The following is a 21,851-nucleotide window of genomic DNA, read 5'->3' on the forward strand; positions in this document are numbered from 1 at the left end:
TCATTATTAATCTCTTGTAGCCTTTAATTTATATGGATAAAAGAAAGACATTGATAACAACATTGGTTTTCAAGTGAAAAAGTACTTTTAAGGTAAAAGTAATTTTGTCAAATGATTAGGATCCTTACTTTTATTTTTATCCGATGGTCTCCATTGAAATGCACATATAATATTTTTAACTTCAATCCAAATATGCACTAAATATCTAAATCAAGATTAGAAGTTCAAAATTCATTTTAGTCCTTAAAGAAAACTAAAATTAAAACAAGGCTTGACCCATTTGATCCATGGCCCGGGCAAGTGAGAAATTTTGGGCTTGTAGTTAACCTACTCGATGAGTCGAGCAAACTCGTGACACACCTTTGTAGTTTGGGCATAAACTTGATACTACAGTAGTCATACTCGTAGTAGGTTTGTGGTATGTTTTGTTAATGTTATTTGACATTGAGAGTGTAAAGCAAAGCATCAAACATGACAATGGCAAGAGGTATCATTAGGAGGATGAGGAATACGGTTGGTGCTGTTCTTCTACTACGCCCTCCAACAACAACAACAACAACAACTCATCCACACTCCTTCCATTGTTATAGAGATTATTTTTTTCCATCGAAATCCTACCTTTCTTCCTTCTCCTCTAATTTCCTCCGTTCCTTCTCTCACCATTTTCCAGGTTCCTTCTCTCCTTCCCTTTGTATTTTTATTGTAAAAAATAATCTTTATTGGCATATTAATGATGGGTTGGTTTCAATGAAGTAGTTGGTTTTCAAGCTATTAGGGAATTTGCCCATGTTTGTTTTGAGTTTAGAATAGTTACTTTGACTAGTCTCAGAGATGCTTAGGATATGGCTTTGCTTTTGGAGTTGTTTCGTACATGGTTTCTACTTCTATTAAGGAATGTCCTAAGTAGTTATGAAGAAACTGTAGAATGAAGCTTCTTTTCTTTCTTACTTTAATGCCTTTTTGCATCCTCATCTATTCTCTCTACTTAAATTTCTTGCCTTTGATATTTACTAGCAACTCACTGACTAAGATCCTATAGTAACACTTGTCATTGTTGCGATTAGTTGCTGCCTTGCTTCTGTTTTGTTTCACAAGATCATTTTTTTGACAAATTTTCACAAGATTAAATATCTTTACTAGGTGCTTATTAATTCTTCTATAGAGGTTATGTGAAGTTATAGTTCTTTATTTTAGGTGTCACTACTAGAAATCAGTATTTTTACATCGATTATTAAGGACTTTCAACATCGGTTATTAACCGGTGTTGAAACTACCGACGTTAAAAATATCAACGTTAACATCGGTTTTTTAAAAATCGATGTTTTTATAGAAACTGATATTGTTTTCTTCTCACCAACATCAATTTTTAGAAAAACCGACGTTGTTATATTATATATGTATATGATTTTAAAATTTCACAGATAAATGAGAGCTTAATCACTCACCAAACTGCTGCAAGTCACTTTGTACTCACTCAACAGGACTTTAAAAGTGACTAAGTTAGGAACTTGGTGGTACAAGGAGTGCCATTTAGGATAAGCTTTTGGTTCAGAACTGCTTTTGAGGATGGTGAGGAAGGAAACACTCTGTCCAAAATGGGTCATGATCACTTGATGATTTGTAGTGAGTCCATAGAAATGTCTAAGTTCTGTCCATCCAGCCAGTAGAGTTGGGTTTACCAGATCTCGGTTAGCAGATGCCAAGTATGCTCTAGTTCATCCTTCCATCTTATAACAAAGGACATACTAACTTCACCATAAAGCTACATTTAACAAGCAAACTAATATAAGCAAATGTATTATATCATGTCATGTTTATTTGAGAATAATGTTGAAATTTCTAACCTGATCCATAATATGAACTGTGTTAAACATTTACTCTGTTTTTTTTTTGTTAATCTTCATCATTGTCTTAGCCATTTCCTTCTAGTTATGTTGATCTTCATTCATTGTTTCTAAACTCCATTTATAATATTAAAGTTACTATTAAAAATAAATATGCAAGCCTACCTAGTAGTAGTAAAGCAAGACATATGAGTTTTGTTTAGTACATGCCATGGAGTTGAAAGACAGAGTGCATATACCCATTTTTGAAAACCAAGAATGATATTCCTATTTTGAAAAAATTGGGGGCCTAAGGCTGTGACATAATTCTCACACCAGAACTAAGTCCCATTAACACAAAGTCCCATTATTAGTATTTGTATATCCATAAAATAACACATGTTTTCAACAACATACACAGAAACAAACATTTTCATGTCAGTAACATGCACATTAACAAGAAGCAATATGCACATCAAAACGAGAACTGAAAATCATCAAAACCAAGAACGAGTTCTAGCTTCTCGCTTACCATCACCATCAAAACCAAACCTAGAAACAAGCATTTATAGAAGACTAACCTTTCGTGACCAAGAACGAGAATAAGAATGAGTAGAGTTGTGAGTGAGAGCGAGAGTGATAACGAGAAGGAGATCGCGAGAGTGAGAACGAGAGTCAGAGATGATAGCAAGAGCGAGAGCGAGAACAGTGTGGCCACATCGCCGAAGAGAGTGCGTGAGAGTAATAGTGAGAACGAGAGCGTGAGAGTGAGATGATTTAGAATGAGCTCGAGAATAGGAAGAGACAAATTTAATTTAACTAACACAATGTCGATTTTCCAAAAAGCCGATGTTAACATAATTTTGTTAACGTCGATTGTTTTGGAAAAATCGATATTGACTGTTTGTCAAAAATCGATGTTAACAAACTCATGTTAACATCGATTTTTCCAAAAATCGACGTTAACGAACTCGTGTTATTTATGAATATGCCACCGCATTTTTGTTAACATCAATTTTTTAAAAAACCGATGTTAACATAGCGATGTTATGTCCATTCTTTCTATTAGTGTGTTTTTATGAAACTATTATCTTAAAGATTTAAGTATGTTGAATTTACAGATGAGACAACAAATGAAGTTGCAACCATAAATGGATGGGAAGAGGAAGATGAGGCTGAGCCCAAGGTACCGTGTCTTTGACTCAAAGGTTATTGTTGCTTTAATGTAGAGATCTTCATTTTGGTTATATAATGGATATTATTACTCGTGGACTAAATTTGGTGTTGCCTTTGTGTGTAGATTGGTGATGAGGGCGATGGTGGTGGAGTTGCCTTGCAACATGTCCCTTAGGGTCAACAAGCTCTCTCTATTGCCGAGGAGGTGCTTATGTAGCTTAGTGAGGACATCAAACTATTTGCTTTCAAGAAACTCCTCGTGGATATGTTTATGTGAGACTGGACAAATTAACTCATGAATAAGGCTTCAACTTGTATAATATGCAACATTCGAAGAACATGCTTACATTTTGTTAATTATTTTATCTTGGAATTTGGGGTTAGGGAATCAACCCAACAAAACTGTTTGGCTTAGTGAGTGATAACTGCTAAATAATTGTGAATTAATAGTGGTTAATTAGTCAAATTTTGGCCTAGAATTAATTATTTAGCAGTTATTTATAATTAAAAGTTGAGAAATTAATTAAGTTAAATTTCTGGTTGCAGATACGAAAAATGAGGTTACATTAAGCAAAAAGGGCAAAAAAAATGAAGAGAAAGAAAGAGTTCTGAAGCAGGCCCAGCCTAATACTCGCGCTAAGCGAGTAAAGAAGGCAGGCGCTAAGCGAAGCGTTAAGCTCGAAGATGCAGAATCCGTTACGCGCGCTAAGCCCAGCTATGCGCTGAGCGCGTGATCCAACAGTAGCACAGGCTAAGCTTGCAGGTCGCGCTGAGCGCGACTATGAAGGCCCAAAGCCCACTTCAGCAACTATAAATAGAGAGCCAGTCCCAAGGAATCAACACATCTCGCCTCAGAGCATTGTTCTCAGCACTCCAAGCCTGAGCTCTCCCTTCTTTCTTTATATTCTTTGTTTTGATTGTCCCTATTCTTTCTTTCACCCCCAGTTGTAAGCCCTCAATGGCCATGAGTGGCTAATCCCCTAGCTAGGGCCTGACAGGCTTAAAAAGCCAATGATGTACGGTGTGCTTCAAGAATTATCAATGCAAAGGGAATTTATTCCAGGTTTTTCTATTCTAATTCTTTTCTTGTTATCTTGCATTTGCTCTTAAATTTCTTTTGGGTTTTATTCGCTCGGAAGAAGGTATTTCCTAATAAGGATTTAAGATTTAATGCATGCATTAGTTTTAGGGGTTATACACTTGGAAAAGGGTAACACCTAATAGAACATCTTAAGAAAAGAATCCTTGGGTTAGCATTGCTAGGCATAGAATGATAACTCACAACCCATGCATTTAGCAACATCTAGAACTTAACCTTAATGCATTTTAATTATTGAATCTTCGCAAAGGCATTTGGGAGATAGGTAGTTAAAATAGGCTTGTCAACGTGAGGCTTCAGGGACAAGTAAAATTTATAGATGTGGGTAGAACTAATACCAGTGCATTGGTAATAAATATCATATTTACATGCATCGTAGACCAATTGGGTTTGTCCGGTCTTGGCATCTTTATTAATTGTCTTTCCTTTTAAGCTATTTGATTTGGTAATCGCCACCTATTTCTGCATTTATTCCTGTTTTTATTTTACTCATACTTACAAATTGAGAAGTATTCGATAAAGTGCAATAAAATCCATGCGGAAACGATACTCGGACTTCCGAGTTTTACTACTTAAGAGCGATTTGGTGCACTTGCCAAAGTCTCAACAGTGAGAATTGTCTAAGCTTTAAAAACTCTATTTAACTATTTAAGGCATAGCTCTAGGCTGCAAGTAAAGGGGCTAGGAGTTACGAAAATTAAGGGGATATTCAACAAGCCCCTCAGCCAAGGGTTATGGACCTAGAACATGTCAATGTAGGTGGCCCAACGATGAATTTAGGATAGACTCTAATATTATTTTGAAATTTGAGCTTAAGTCATACTTAACCCCACAAAATCGGCTTGTAAGATGAAGATTGCCCAAGCTTTATAAGGTCTATTTTAGTTAATAGGCAACGTGGGACTAGACACACTCCCTCGAGACCACAATTAAGGCATCCTTTTAAGAGACCGCAATTAAGGTGGGCTAAAGGTGATCACAATTAAGGCAGCCTTCGAACACTTATTTGGAAGGGGAGGGGGGGTTCCAAATAGACTAACCAAGGTTGTCAAAACTTGAGACAAGTAGTCTACATAAGCTTCCATAGACTCAACTCATAAATTTGTAAGGATTTACTAATTATAAAAATAATATTAAGAAACCTATTAATGTCACATAAGCATAACATAATACTCTTGACATAATTATTGGGAAAAACCCAAGAAGTCGTAAATCAGTTAGAGACAGTGTCAAGATAGAGTATATAAGTAGAGGAAAACCCTTATCTTATTAGCTAGTTTTAAGGTTGAGTTAGGATTAAATCCACATTCTAATATGATATCAAAGTCTATCCTAGATCCATTAAATGGACCACCTATCATGTTATCTATGCACCAAACCTAAAAGTGTTGCGCGTAAAGAGATGTATAGGGAGGTGGGACAATTATCTTTGATTTAGAGTAAACAAAATATCATATATTTATGTACAATTGATGTAATTATCCTATATAAACGTGCATCCATTGTGTACTTTGATATATGGTTTTCACTCAATTTCCCTTTATTTCTTTTATTTTAACATGGTACTAGAGCCTAACTTAACTGAGGGATTTATGAAAAAATCGTGTCTCACCAGATCCTTTTGCTCACTACCCTTCTTCTTTCATTTTTTTCAGTTTGCAGTGGACCTTTCTGCTCGTTGTCCTTTTTCTGACGACCCTTTCTTCTTCTCTAGCAACTTTTTCCATCTGTTTCAATTTTTCCAACTATTTTTTTGGTCGTCATCGTCGTCGTCACTGTTCTGGTGATGTTTCCAGCCTATGACTCCACCATTTGATGCCCTTCTCGCCGATCTCCCATATCTGCAAATTGTGTCTTCATTGGAGTTACCACACCCCCCTATGTGCCACTCCTCTGATATGCAAAACAACACACTTCTTTAGCATATGGCACACCATCTTGGGTTGTGCTTCTATTGTCGAAGTAGCCCTTTTTGTGGGAGCATAACCTCATAATTTTGCTTTTGTCTTTGGTCACGCTATGTCCCAAGTGAACTAGTCCTGACGACTTTGTCCCATATGCATTGGTCTCTTTTCCAGTTTAAATAATTTTGGGTCTCCAGTATTGGTTTGAAGCTTCAAAATCTTGGTTTTAAGAAAGTCGAAACTTGCTTCGTTTGCCATGAATTTTTCTTAGGCTCATTAGTAATCCAATTCTCTAACAATTTTATCTCTCTAGCAGTATTCCCTGACTTCATCAAGATTCCTTAGTTGTCTTCAAAATATTGTCTGAAGCTTCCATATGTTAGTTTTAAGAAAGTCAGAACTTGCTTTGAATTTTCTATCTACAAAATATTGTTTTTTAGTGGAGCTCATTTTTTTTATCTTTTTGTTGGAAACAAATTATTTTCTCGTAACAAGCTGAGAGTTTAGTAAGCTTCAGCTTGAGGGGAAATGTTGAAAATCAAAATTAACATTTTGATTCTATTAATAATTGTAGTTTATATGAACATTATCTTTGATTTAGAGGAAACAAAATATCCTCTATTTATGTACAATTAATGTTAGCATCCTATATAAACATGCATCTGCTGTGTACTCTAACATACAGTTTTCACTAAATTTCCTTCTATTTATCCTATTTTAACAAGAAAAACTCAAGTTCCACATATGCTAGAGATAGTGACAAGTTAGAGTATATAAGTGGAGCACAACCCTTACTCTATGAGTTAGCTTTTGGGTTGGTTTATGTCGAAACCCACATTCTAAGAATAATAATAGTTCAACATTTCAAATAATAAAGAAAAAAAGTAACAAAACACAATAATATAGTGTGATAGTACATTAGTACTAAATAGGACAACTACATAAATGACCAAGTCATACATAAATTCATAAACACATAAGTTCCTATGTGAATACATTTTAAAAAGGAGTTAATTTTTTCAAATCATTTGAATCATAGTGAAACTCTAACATTGTGAATGTTTTATTTTTATTTCAGGGGGAGGGGGCAAAATTACATTTGATTTCAAACTTGCTAACCCACTTCTTGACTTGAGTTTATCCACAAATGAGTTTGACAACGACTTAACTGGTTTTCTCTATCTAGAATCATAGAGTTGTAAAAGTCTACTAGTTACCTTGAGAACTAATGGCGTGTAACTATTCAAATGATGTAACCCCTTGGAAGGGAAGAACATAGCATCTAAAGGAGGCTAGTGAGGGCAAGACTAATTGCTGAAGGGTCCCAAGAGATTACAGGCAACTTTAGCTGAATGAGTGAATGGCTAGGGGGATACTAGCCTGACCCTAGTCAAACTATAAATGCCAATATTCTTGCAACTGTTGGTTGCCTTTACCCTCTGAAATATGGGGGGCCTGCAGAAAACATAATTTGTTCTTTATGTCTTGTATGTCATTGTCTCTGTGAAAGTTGTTAGTTCCTTTTTGAAATACTGCAGAGACACAAAAAAGGGGGAAAATTTCTAATATACAATCCTTCTATTTAGTGTAAAACTTTCGTAAAGAAAATAGATTAATAAGGAAGAAATGAATCCTTACTAATCATTTTCCTTTAATTGGGATTTGAATTAAAAATCTGTCACACATTTTTTACACTCCCATTAAACTTGGATGGTTATATCCAAGTTGTAAATGATAGCACCGAGTTTTGTTGTCAGAAAACCTTTGGTAAACAAGTCTGCCACTCTGCAGTCTGTTGACTCTTTTCTTTTGTAGGAACATAACTATATAAGTCATGCTGATGATTACATCCAATAATGCATTCTTAATGTCAAGCTGTTGTAGCCAATTCAAATTGGTTGCTAAAGATAAGAGTACCTTAATTTTATTCAGCTTTGCTACAAATGCAAATGTCTCTGACTCTGTATAGTCAAGTCATTGGTTTGTGTATACCCCCTTGCAATTCCCATATATCTATCTTTCCAAACTGAAAACCTGTTTGCAGTCAGCAGGTGTCTTCCCTCTTGGCACATCCATCATCTGCTAAATTTAAATTTTCTCCAAGGACCTTATCTATTATGTTTCTGCCTCGTCCTATATAACACTTCCTGAATAATCTTTGGAGTTTTTGTAGGTAAGAACAAGTAACATTGTAGACAGGGAGGGCAGTCTAAGACAACTTAAGATAAGATGGATTATGGGACCAAGTTTCCTTTCTGAGAGCAATGCGTAAATCAATATCATGTGACATAAACTTATGGGAATTCATAAACATTTGGAGCTATTATTGTTTTCAACTTTCTCGCTTTCTTGAGTAAACGAGTGTCTTGGCATTTTGTACTTCTACAACTCCTTTGAGTTAAAATTGCCTGCTATTTATGGCATGTTAGGATGAGATAGTGTGACATGTTTAGTGTTTAGAAAAGTTAGTATTTTAGATATATTTAGTGTTTAGGATAGGTTTATAAAATGGGCTATGTAGAGGTCAAAGACCAAGCTTTGCTCAAATTCAGTCCTTGAAGAGAGGGATTTTGAGAGCTGCAGTGCTTTAAAGAAGATAACATTAGGGGCAAAGGTTATTGATGGATCATAACAGTTGTAGCCTTTTTGAGTAGGAGAGTACAACAACAACAATCAATAATTTTTCCTTAATAGTTTTCCTGTAGTTTTCCTCGGTCTTTCTTTGCCTCTAGTGATTGGACTACTTTTCATCTCCTGACTGGGAGTTCTACATGTCTTCTCCACACTCACTCAAACAACCACCCATGGCGAGATTCTACCATCTTTTCTACAATAGATGTAATGCAATCCTACCCCCCAAGGGCATTGGATAGAAGACTCTAAGAAGATTGAGCCAAAGATGCAAGAGAAAGCCCTAGGGTTCTCATGAGCCTTAGGGTAGATTTTGGGCCCATAGGCTAAGTATGAGCCCACTTATCTTTGTACATATTAGATTAGGATTTCATTATTTTTGGGCCTTGTATTTAGGGCTCCATAATGTAGGTAGGATACCCTAGAAATGTAGGATTTTTCAGCCCTTGTATTTTAGGGCACCTAGAGTAATTTTTGTATTAGGGGTAGTTTTGTAATTTCACATGAAATAAGTGAATATTTGATGTGTGTGTTGAGAAATAAATTTAATTGAATTGGAAGAAGCACAATCCAATTAAATTTTAGAGGGGGAGGTGAGCATTTGCTCGCTACACCCCATTGTCACATCATATAGTCACATTTTGTGCATGTCTTTCATGATTTACATGCCTCATGACACCTAAGCACACTTAGTGGAGAATCTTGGACTTGATCTTGGATTAGTGGGATGAATCATAGCTAAAATTCACCAATCATAATTAGTGAAATTTTGGCTCCAAAATTTGACTCCACAAATTCAATTTCAAATTCAAGTGAAATTTGAATAGAAATTCAAATTTCCCTCCAATTTTGTGTGACACTTAGGCTATAAATAGAGGTCATGTGTGTGCATTTTTTGAACTTTGTTCATTTGAGAATTATACTTCAAAGTTCAGACCTTATTTGAGGCACAAAATTTTTTGCTCATTCTCTCCCTCTCCCTCCACTCATCTTTTCCTACCTTCAAGCTCTTATCTATGGCTTCCTATGGTGGTGAGTTTTTTCTTGACTCATCTTATTCTTGAAGTGGCATCTCCAATCATCTTTCTTCCTTCTCCATTTCGCTTCTATTCATCTTCAAGAAGCAAAAGACTCCATTGATGAGGAAGATCTAAGGCCTACAAGCTCCATATGGAGCTACATCATGTGGTATCAAGAGCATATTCGTCTAGGTAATGTTCTTTTGCTTCCTCTATCTTTTTGTTCGGTGAATTCACTTTAATTCCTTGTTCTTCATCTTATTCTCCATGTATATCCTCCACTGTCTAGTGGTTTGGTGTTGTTTATAGTAGATTCAAAAAAATAAACCGATTAAATCTTTGATCTACACTTGTTCTTGCATTTCTATGGTTCAAATTTTATAGATCTACTCTTGAATCATGTTTTTGTGTTGATTTTAGGTTCTATCATATTTCAGTCATAATCTTCTTGTGCTGAACCTTTAGATCTAAATTTTCTTCCAAAATATTAGTTAGAAAAAAACACAAAAATCTAAGTGTAAATCACTTAATCCATGTTGTCTTAGAGTCATGTTTAGTCATAATAATTGTCACATTATGTTCTAAGTTTGGGTTGAATTTTGATTTTTTTATATTGAATTCTAGATACATTTGTTCATGTATTCTTGTCATTCTTAGCCTATCTTTTGAATTTTGAGTCTAATTCATGCATGTTATTTAGTTTATAACATGTTCTAAATCAATTCCTAGAAGTAGTCTTGTTGTTGAACTTTTTTTTTTTGTTTTCTAAGTTTCCTACATGATGCCTATGAAGAAATTGAGTTGTGGTGTTGAATTGTGGCTGGATTCGTGAATCAAAATAAGTTTTAAGCTCTCTTGAATTGTTTTATTCAAGACATTTGAGCATAAGCAAACACAAATTGTAATTATCCAAGCCTTAAGCAACATAAACACTACTCTTGATTTCTAGGTTGAAATCACTGGTGTTGGCAGCTTGAACATACGAACTTGTAAAAATTACTGGGAATTGGCCACTGCGAATTTTGAGCTGAAATTTTTACTGAATTTTCTAGACATCTGGAACAAAATTATATAAAAAAATAACCAAGTGATTTTGATTAAAGGAAAAAATATGAAAAATTACACAAGTTGGCAGGAAAATCAATGTCCAGGAAAAAAAGTGAAAGGGATAACAACCACCAAAATTGAAGACCGTTTTGTGCCATCCCTTGAAGAATTTGAGTCAAAAAGAAAGGGGCAAACCACCTTAAAAGATATTGAACTAAGAAACACTCCAAATTGAGTGAATCACCAAAGGAATAATAACCACCAAAATTGAGGACCGTTTTGTAATTTTATAACTGGAAATTTACTTAACTTTATTGCTTTCAAGTTTTTGTAACAAAAATGCATTTCATTGGAAGTGTGTTGGGAGCCTCCAATAGGTTACCAAACTTCCATTTGTGTGTAATAATTTTAGGCAATTTTCCCTTAGGATAGTGAGTATTTTGTTGGGAACCTTAAATGTGGTCATCCAAACACTCTTAGGATTTGCTTAGTTTACATTTCTTGTACTTTAATTTCTTGCTTACTTTCATAGCTTATTTCCTTTACCTTCCATTGTCAAACAGCCTAGATAGCTTCCCTTTTACCAATTAGCTTTTACCTTATCTTTCACACCTCTTTTAGTGTTTATTTTGGTTAGTTTCAACCATAGTTTCTTTTACCTTTTGTTTTTAAACCCCAAACAAGAAAGAACCACAACTAAGGAACCAACATGAGTTTTCATTCTTCATCTAGTATTAATGGTGAGGTTTCTACTCCTAAGGACCCCTTGTATAAGATATTAGATGAGTTGAGATCCCTTAAGTTGTGGAAGGAAAAAACAAGAGAGAAAAGAAAAAGGAAGAAAAAGAGTGGAAGAAATAAGTCAAGATGAAAGAGAGAAAATAAAGGAAGAAGAAAGAAGGAAAATACTAAAACAGTTAAGAAAAGAAAAACATGTCACCTATAGTAGTTATGACTCTTGTAAGAGCCTAAGTGAAGAACTTCGTGACTATTATGAAGGAAGGCATAGGTCACATCAGACTTCACTCCCATAGGAGAGAAAAGGAAAGAAAGCCTTAAGAGGCTAACATTAACCTCCCATACTTCCATGTGAAGGACAATGTAGAGGCTTACTTAGATTGAGAAATAAGGGTAGAGCAACAACTTAAAAGAAAGTCTACTTCAAAATCTTATGGCTCTCACTCTTATTCAAAGAAAGACCAAAGTTTAGGCATCTTAGGGGTGACACCTTGTAAGCCCAAAGATGATAAGGGGGAGACAATAGAAAAGCAACTCCCTAAGGCTAGTATGCAAGAGAAGACTAGCTCTATAAAGTGCTTTAAATGGCTTGGAAGATGACATATTACTTATCAATGCCCCACCAAGAAAACTATGATTATGAGGGGCCAAGACATTTATAGTAGCCAAGATGAGGCTACTACTTCACCTTCCTCTAGTGAAAGTGAAGAAGCAAAAGGGGAAGAATCTAGCGAAGAAATCTACCCCCAAGAAGAAGGACAACCTTTAATGGTTAGGGAGGAGTGTAAGGAGGTAAGTGTCTCCTCCAACAGGTTAGCTAAGAAGGAAAGTCATTTTACAATAAAGGAAAATATTAAATAAACTTATGTTTTATTGCATTACTTTTCTTAATTTTTTAAATAAAGATCAAGGGATTCTCACGGACCCTTAGAGAATAAATGTCATTCCTAAGTGGCCCACTCAACCAAGTATAAGAAAAATTTGGGGCTTCCATGACTTAACAAACTTTTACAAAAGGTTTGTCCCATATTTTTCTATACTTGTAGTACCACTCATTGAGTTGGTGAGGAACCATGTTCCCTCATGGGAAGATGCCCGGGAAAGGAGTTTTCAGACCTTACCTTACTCCAACATACCAAACACCACTAATATATATGTTTTTATTTTTTTTATAGGTGTTGAGGGAAGAAGCCTAGAGCTTCAAGAACCTCTGGATTTAAGGTCAAATCCTTTTCAAGGGGGAGGAAATGATGAAATCCTACCCCCCAAGGGCATTGATAGAAGACTCCAAGAAGATTGGGCCAGAGATGCAAGAGAAAGCCTTAGGGTTCTTATGAGCCTTAAGGTAGATTTTGGGCCTATGGGCTAAGTATGAGTCTACTTATCTTTGTAGATATTATATTAGGATTTCATTATTTTTGGGCCTTGTATTTAGGGCTCCATGATGTAGGTAGGGTACCTTAGAAATGTAAGATTTTTCAGCACTTGTATTTTAGGACACCTAGAGTAGTTTTTGTATTAGGGGTGATTTTATAATTTCACATGAAATAAGTGAATATTTGATGTGGGTGTTGAGAAATAAATTTAATTGAATTGGGAGAAGCCCAATTCAATTAAGTTTTAGAGGGGGAGGTGAGCATTTGTTTGCTACACCCTATTGCCACATCATATAATCACACTTTGTGCATATCTTTCATGCTTTACATGCCTCATGACACCTAAACACACTTAGTGGAGAATCTTGGACTTGATCTTGGATTTGTGGGCTGAACCATACCTAAAATCCACTAATCATAATTAGTGAAATTTTGGCTCCAAAATTTGGCTCCACGAATTCAAGTGAAATTTGAATAGAAATTCAAATTTCCCTTCCAATTTTGTGTGACACTTAGGCTATAAATAGAGGTTATGTGTACATTTTTTCAACTTTGATCATTTGAGAATTATACTTCAAAGTTCAGACATCATTTGAGGTACAAAATTCTGTGCTCCTTCTTTTCCTCTACCCATCTTCTCCTTCGTTCAAGCTCTTATCCATGACTTCCTATGGTGATAAGCTTTTTCTTGACTCATCTTCTCCTTGAAGTGACATCTCCAATCATCTTTCTTCCTTCTCCATTCCGCTGCCATTTAACTTCAAGAAGCAAATGACTCCATTGATGAAGAAGATCCAAGGCCTACAAGCCCCACATAGAGTTACATCATGCACAAAGTGTCACACACATCAAATATTCACTTATTGCATGTGAAATTACAAAACTATCCCTAATATAAAAACTAGTTTAGGTGCCTTAAAATATAAGGACTGAAAAATCTTACATTTCTAGGGTACCCTACCTACATTATGGAGTCCTAAATACAAGGTCCAAAAATAATGAAATCCTAATCTAATATGTACAAAGATAAGTGGGTTCATACTTAGTCCATGAGTCCAAAATCTACCTAAGGCTCATGAGAACCCTGGGGCTTTCTCTTGCATCTCTGGCCCAATCTTCTTGGAGTCTTCTATCCAATGCCTTTGCGGGGTAGGATTGCATCAAGATGCTGCCCCATCTAGTATGTTCATTTGTCCAATGTCCAACGCAAAATTCTCATCTCTGTTGCATTGTGTTTATAATTTATTTTTGAGTAGGAGTGTAACCAAAAAAACACATTGATTGAGGGTTTAATTTAAATGGGGTAAAGCTAAAAACACCAAGGGATAGGATCAGAACTGAGGTGGGAGGTAGGCAAAAATTGTTGAAATATTTTGTATAGGTGTTTCATAGGACAGAACACAGCTTGACATTCTATTGATGATGTAGGCAGATATCAAATTCAACAAGCACACTCACATTATGAACTTTCTAATTTCTAATTTCTAATTCATACAATATATTTTATGAAAGTTAAATTTCCAAGAAAAAGTATTACCCACTTCTCTAATTTCCAAATTTTTTGGTGTATTGATTATGTTTATTTTGTTGGAGACACTTTGAGAGGTTGAGATCACACCATTTTTAGATTCGTTCTTTTAAATTTGTATTCCAACTTCATTCATCTTTCTCCAACCCTGCCTTACTATTACTACTATAGTCAAGATCTTAACTTCCTTCTGCTCCAATCACTTACTGTCCATATGCTACTTTTCCTCTTCCATTTTAACTTTGAAGTTAAACTACTCTTATGGTCCAATTTTGCTTCTTAGTGCTAAAGATTTTAACCAATGAGTGCATAGCACTTGATAACAATGGTTTGTGTATCATTTTATGAGCATGCTGTATTTGGCATGGAAAAGGATATTTAGGATCCGTAGAAGATTATTTTATGTATCATGGCATATGCCTCAAACTTGATTACCCATTGCTGCATAATTTACTTTGTTTACGGTACCTTCTTGTCTATTTGATACTTAAAAACAATACAAATTATTTTGTGTTCAACTTTCCAACTTTATTTTCAGATATGGGTGTCCAAGCATGGAAGAGCTTGAATGCTACAATCAGAAATACAAGACAAGATTAGATGAAGTTGGAGCGCTAGGAGAGATACCTGTTGATTTGGCTCTGGAGGTAATGCATAGCAGCTATGTCCTATACTCTTGTTCCAATGGGATTTTATTCAGTAGTAAATGACGGTTTCTTTGAATTGTATTTAGTACTTAACAAAGCATAATTTTGCTTCGAAGGTTTCATCCCCAGGCGCTGAGAGGCTACTAAAAGTGCCAGATGATATTAGTCGATTCAAAGACATGACTATGAGAGTCTGTTATACTGAAAATATAGAGTCCAATTGCCCAGAAAGGGATGGAGTTTTTTTGTTAGATTCTATAGAAAATGACTCGGAGATGTGTGTGTGGAAGTTTGCAGACGTTAAAGAGAATAGAGACCCCCTTAAAAAAGGCAGACCTTTAAGTCGTAAACAGAAGGATTGGAGATTAAAACTGCCATTTAACTTGCATACAATGGTAACTTTGTACCTTGAATAATTGTTAAGATTTAATCTTATTTTGATTCAGGAACATGGATTTTCTTTCTGTCTAGCCTCCCTTCCCCCTTTTGCCTACCTATATTTTCCTGACTAGATATGATATGTGGAAGTAGTTTGAGAAAATATGGTTCTTTTAAATTTTAGTAGTGAGCTCGGTAGCAGGTTTTGTTCTGGTTTTCAAAATTGTAGATGCAATTTGAGTATAATTAGATGTTTCTTTGGACATATAGGTTTGTACTGTGTGTTTGGTAGTGCTTTCACCAGGTCCAATGTGCAACAAAACTGAAGGAACTAAAAAAGCTTCCACATTTTTTTTGATAATATGTGGTGATTTAAGCCTCAAAAATGCATATTTGAAGCGGATCCAAACATGCATTGTCTAAGAAATTTAGCAAGAAGTTCAAAGATGAAGCTCTAAATTTATTATTTTTGTAATATTCAGAAGCTTATTACCATGAGCATAAGTGCATAGCTACAAGAATTGAGACCTCTTTCATTATGTTGCTGATAAATGAAATAACATTTTCATTTTTAATTATATCATGTTATTCTCAACATCTTCTGATTGCTTGGTTTGAAAGTTTGGGACTGAGATTATGTGTCTAAAAACCAATAGTACATCTTTCTTGCGCCTCAGTAATTCTCAAGCATTTCTAATAAAATTCATAATTGTGCTTTTTAGGCTTGACTTGGATTCCTGTCACTTTTCATCACTCCTTTTGTCGAAAGGCTTAAAAGTTATGTGTTAGGAGTGAGGACAATTAGTTGGGACAGTTATGATAGTAGGAGTTAGTTTAGATAGCTATGATAGTAGAAGAGGTTTGTTAGGTATACAGGGTTAGAAGTAGTTGTGTTATTTTCCCTTTGGCATAGTTGTTGAATAGCTGTCCTTTCTTTTGGACAGTAATGGGGTGCAATCTGCAGGACCACATTCCTAGTGCTGGCTGTCTTTTTTTTTTCCTTTTCACCATCATAATGTCATTATTTTGAATTCTTATTTAGAATGGAACTATGACTGTGGCCTAGGTAATGATTATTGTAAATTTGTAAAGAATGAAACATATTTGAAGGTTTGGTTTATATTTTCTTTACATTTGTAATTTCAACTTCTAAAATGAATTAGACTTGTATTTTGTTTAATTCCAAAGTTCCAAATACTGCTTCATTTAAAATCAACTATTCAAGCAATGATTGTGAACTTTATGATAAAACTGAATTCCGTTAAATTTCAAGTCCCATATTTGTACGGAGTACCAGCTTTTACCTTGTTTCATAGGCAGGCAAAAACATTGGTATAATGATTTCAATTTAAATATCATATTATAATCAGTCAGCACTAGATGTAGAAGTGCATGGTAGAGCTGATTTGTAATTTGTAGGTTTCATAGCCCTTCATATCTCTATGTAACACCTGCACTACTTTTTCCCTTAGTTTCTTGTGGATGAGAAGAGTTTATTTATCATATAAATCAATCTTTAACCACAATAGCATCCTCAAAGTACTTTTTTTTTGGCATCCTTTTCATTTTTGCTGCATTCCTATCATTTGCTGCTAAATTCGTCGGCTATAACCATCCCTTAATCTTCTCATCTTGGGAGAAGTTGATATTTGTTAGGAAGTCCCACATCGCCTGTCTCAATTCTTGGGATGTAGCTTATATATCAGTTGGACAATTTTATTTAGTGTTAATTGGTTTTAAGTTGAAATCTAACATGATATTATTTATTTTCCTACATTTTTTTATAAACTATCTTCGAATATACTCTTCAAATATTTAAGTTAGTTGTATTTCCAAGATTTAAACTTGAAAGTTGAGATAATTGATTAAGTTAAGATAACTCCCCATAAATTAGTTGATCTATTTGCTTGGTGGTACTTATCTATTGATTTACACTAACAAAAATAGCATTTGGTTTAATTGTTTTTTTTACAACTTTCTAAGAGTTTTTTTTGAAAAAGAAACAATTATTTTTACAAAATTAAGCATTATCAAACCCGCAGTAAATTTTATGACACCACAAATGTACCAACATGATGTACATCTCACGGTCAAAAAGTTGTCAACAGTGAAGAAAAAACAAGATATCTATATATGGCCTAGGACGAAGTTCATGCACCCAACAGTGTTTAAAATGTGATCTCTAAGTATATTTTTCTTGATTGTGAAGCCAAAGAGGAAGATAATTGAATGAGAAGTTTCAGTCAAATTATGATCTTTGTTCTTTTGCCTAGTACTTTTCTTTCTTTCATTTGATTTATAACTTGTCACATCATTGATTTATTTTATAAGATGAAATAATTTTTTTTTTATTCTTTGAATTTTTTTAGATTAGTTTTAATTTTTAATGTTTTTGTTCCTTTATATTTTTAGTCCCCACTCACAAGTGTGTTGTTAAATAGTGACATGGCAAAGGCTGCGAGTGATACCTGTTAAATGATTGTGGCGGTTCATTTTTTGACTTCTGCAAACTCCCAGAAAATGCTTAGGAGTGTGTTTGGATGGAGAAAGTTAAAATTTTGAGAAATTTTAAATTCTAAGAATTTCAAATACTTCAATTGAAATTCTTTTATTTTCAAAATTTTGTGTTTGGATAAAAAAAATTAAAATTATGAGGATGAAAAAAATGAATGAAAAAAAAGAGAAGATATGGTTGATGTGCTAGTTATACGTGTTCCTCTATGCTCACACCCGATCGATATTTTAGGAGCTCAGACGGTGTTTCTTGAAGAAGACTATAAGAAGAGAATTTCTCACCTTTTAGAAGGAAATTGAAATTCCAGATTTTTAGTTGTTTAAAATTCTGTTTTAAAATTCTAAAATTTTAAATTCTTCATAAAAAGCATCCAAACAATGAATTCTAAATTACAGAAATTCAAATTCTCTGGTAAATTACTTTCCTCAGTTAAAATTCTCTATCCAAACGCATTCTAGATGATTTTTTTAAAACATGTTAAAAATTTCATAAATTGGTTCTCATTCGAACTTTGAAACCCATGAACCCCAGATAAAAAAAGTAGTATCAATCCTTGCAACATATATTGCACCAATCAAACTCTACAAATTCAATTGATTCACGTGAGGGGATGAAGAAAAAAAACACAAAGAATGGAGTGGGTTTTAACCTAAGCTAAAGAGAGGTGAATGCTCAACCTAACCTCCGAGGTCAATGCTCAACTCGATGCCATCTCACCTCCTTTCTCTTGTAAAGGGTTTGGCCATTTGGGGGTTTTAATGTTTCGGAGTTTGAAAACAGAGGTGAAAGAAGAGAGTGATTCGGTGTCCTCGAAGATCTGAGGAAGCGCAAGAAGACCGAGATTTTCAATGAGAGGAAGTGTCAGAAGACCGACTATGGTGCCGATGGCGGTGGCTCTGATGACACCAAAGCGGATGAACTCCATCTTTGTCACTCGAAACCTTTGCGTCTTCGATCCCGACTTGAATCCGTTCGCACCCTATATTGTCGTCAATCTATCCCTTCATTAAACAATTCCCCAAACCCAACACGAACCTCCTTTTTCCTCTTCGATTTATCTTTCTCCCTCTCTCAAACCAACACATTCAGAGGACACAATCTCAGATTCGTTTGCTATTTTTTCAATTACTTTGGTTATACGTTGTTTTGCTTGCTTTTGTCGTCGTTTTTGTGTTGGTTGGTTGTTGAGAAAGAAACATGATATGTTAGATTCGTGTGGTAATATGTTAGGTTCCACACAATTTTTGCCTATCAACTATCAAAGATTTGAGATCCAATCGAAGCAATTTCCGTGATATATAGCTGCCAGAAAGTGGTCTAATATAGTTTACACATTTTAACCAACCATTTTCTGGCTGTCAAAACCGCCAGAAACATTTCTTCATAAAATAATTAAAAATTAATTTTGATCGCAAAAAATAAACTGCCTTCAAATAATTAAAAATTAATTGCCACCTCAGCATATTGCAGCATATAATGGAGATTTTAAACAGTAGGGATGAAAAACATTTATAGATGCAAATAGTAAGGACTAAGACTGGCAAATTATTTGTTGAAGAACTAAAAGTGGAAATTAGAAAAAGTTTAGGTATAAAAAACATAATTAATCTTAAGATTTAAATAAAATAATTTTACATTATCATTTAATTACAAATTATTATATATAATAAATTTTTTTATTTTCATAATAACTATCTTAAAAATTAATTATATCAATTATAATTTTTAATTGATTAATAACTATTAAACTCTTAAATAGATGTCTTTACACAAATCCTAAAACAAGAGAAACAACTGCATGTGAGGGAAGCGGGGAGAAGGACACACATTTATTTACATTAGAGTTTACATCAATAGGTTATATCAAAGGAATAAGGCAATGAATATCATATTACTCCACCACAAAGGAATCATTCATGGATGGAGTGCGGAAAATTGATGAAGGGAATATTGAGGGTTTCACTCCTCAAATACGTCACCTTATTTGTATTTTGAAGGTATGACAATTGACATTTAACACGTAAAGACAAGAATAGTATCAGATACACGAAGTTTAGCCAATCTTTTGCACTTGGTAAGGTCCCTAGCAATTAACCAAGCCCACAACACTATAAATGAGTGGGCTATAACTCACTATTTGACCCTATCTTTAAGTGAATTGAAATAAAAAGAAGAGAAAGATAAAAAGAAAAAAATAGAAGGAAAAAGTAATAGATATGATAAATGATGTAATGAAAATTGAGAAGAGATATAAGAAGAAAAAACATGAGGTGGAAATTGAATGGAAGAGAAAATGAGTACATGTTAATATTGTTCTTGTATTTTAGTATTTTTTTTTACTTGTATTTTAGTAGTATTGATTTCAAAACAACAGCATGTGACGTATAAAAGGTTGCTTAACTTCCTTATCCATTGACATAGGCTCTCCTCAAATGCATTGTTTTGAATAGTGTATGTATAAGTATGACCCATGGAATTTTTTATTGCTCCAAGAAATCTGTGGTTAGGACAGAGAGAGTTTGGAAGGATGTGAAAGTAGGTGAACTCGTGTATTTGGACACTACCTCATTCCAAGTACATCTAGTTGCAAATTTTTTAGTACAGTTAGTTAGTCATTACCAAAATTTTAAATTTTGTTAGAATCTAAGAGATATTAAACTTGTTAGTACTTTGATTTATTTAATTTTCATTACCAACCCTAACATCCAAATTAATGTTGTTGTCCTTTTCTAATTTTATTATTTCATATTTTTCTTTACAAACATTTGCATATATTTAATATTTTTATAAAAGATAAACACTAACATACTTTTGTTTTGATTGTTTCTTACTATGAAAAAGCTCAAAAAATGTAGTTTTTTTAAATGTAGTTTTATGCTATAGTTTTTAAAGATTTTTATATTCATCAACTACCATTTTTACTTCTAAAATAAGTTTTAAAATAATTTTTAAATTTTTCTAAAAAATTATAAAATTATTTTTTTACAAAAATCTTATAAATATATTATGAATTCTTTACATGTACATTTATTTAAAACCCTTTTTTCCAAAAAAAAAACTAAAAGGCACATAACTTTTGTTTTATCACCATTGATGTAAAGTATTCATCAATTTTATTGATGACTAATCTTTATCAAAAAATCTAATTGATCACTCAGATGGACGACTTGTTGATGCATAATCTTACTAGCAATAACTAATATTGTTATCTTTTTTATTACTATTTTGCTTTTCTATACTTTTCTTTTTAAAAAAATAATGGTTATTTTGAATGCAATATTTATTATTTTTATTTAAAAATAATTTCACTTTTCAAGGTAAATTTAATATATGGTTACATCATTTCATATTCTTATTAAGAACGGTCACACTCCTTTTCCAAAAAAGATATCGTTCACACTGTTTTTTTTATGTCATTAGAGTTTTTCTGTTAGAATAAATATGTATTTTTATATTATTAAATTCCTCTTGAAAGAAATTTTACAACTTATAAATATAAGTATATAATATCTTAATTTTAATTTGTTAATCAATTTTTATTGATACGTGTAGTTTGAACAAAACAATTAACATTGTTATTTAGAATATTTGCACTACTAAAAAAAATACATTTTATATCGGTTGTTTATCACATTCTACGTTAGTTATCAATTGTCATCGTAAATAATATCATAGAATGTTTGCATCCATGAGGATGGTTTCCAAAAAATCATCTTAAAAAGTTACAATTCTAAGATAGATTTCAAAAACATAATCGTCTTAGAAAATCATATTATTTTGATATTTACAAAAGGATTTACACCAAGTCCCTTATTTGTACTTTAAGTCTTTATAAGATGAAAAAAGATAATAAGGATTATGTGTAAATCAATGTAATTATACACATTTTTTCATTCTTATGGAGCTACATGTCTAATATAAATGTAGAGATGTAAAAGAACCATTGATCATGTAAAGTTAAATTAGATGG

At 33.6% G+C, this 21,851-nt stretch overlaps 1 pseudogene; it reads left to right on the forward strand.

The window, feature by feature from the left end:
• The first annotated feature begins 471 nt into the window (after nucleotides 1-471).
• Nucleotides 472-15,437, forward strand: LOC100785196 (uncharacterized; annotated as a pseudogene).
• Nucleotides 15,438-21,851: the final 6,414 nt, after the last annotated feature.

The sequence above is a fragment of the Glycine max genome, chromosome 1, assembly GCF_000004515.6.
Source record: "Glycine max cultivar Williams 82 chromosome 1, Glycine_max_v4.0, whole genome shotgun sequence".
In the NCBI taxonomy this organism is placed as follows: Eukaryota; Viridiplantae; Streptophyta; class Magnoliopsida; order Fabales; family Fabaceae; genus Glycine; species Glycine max.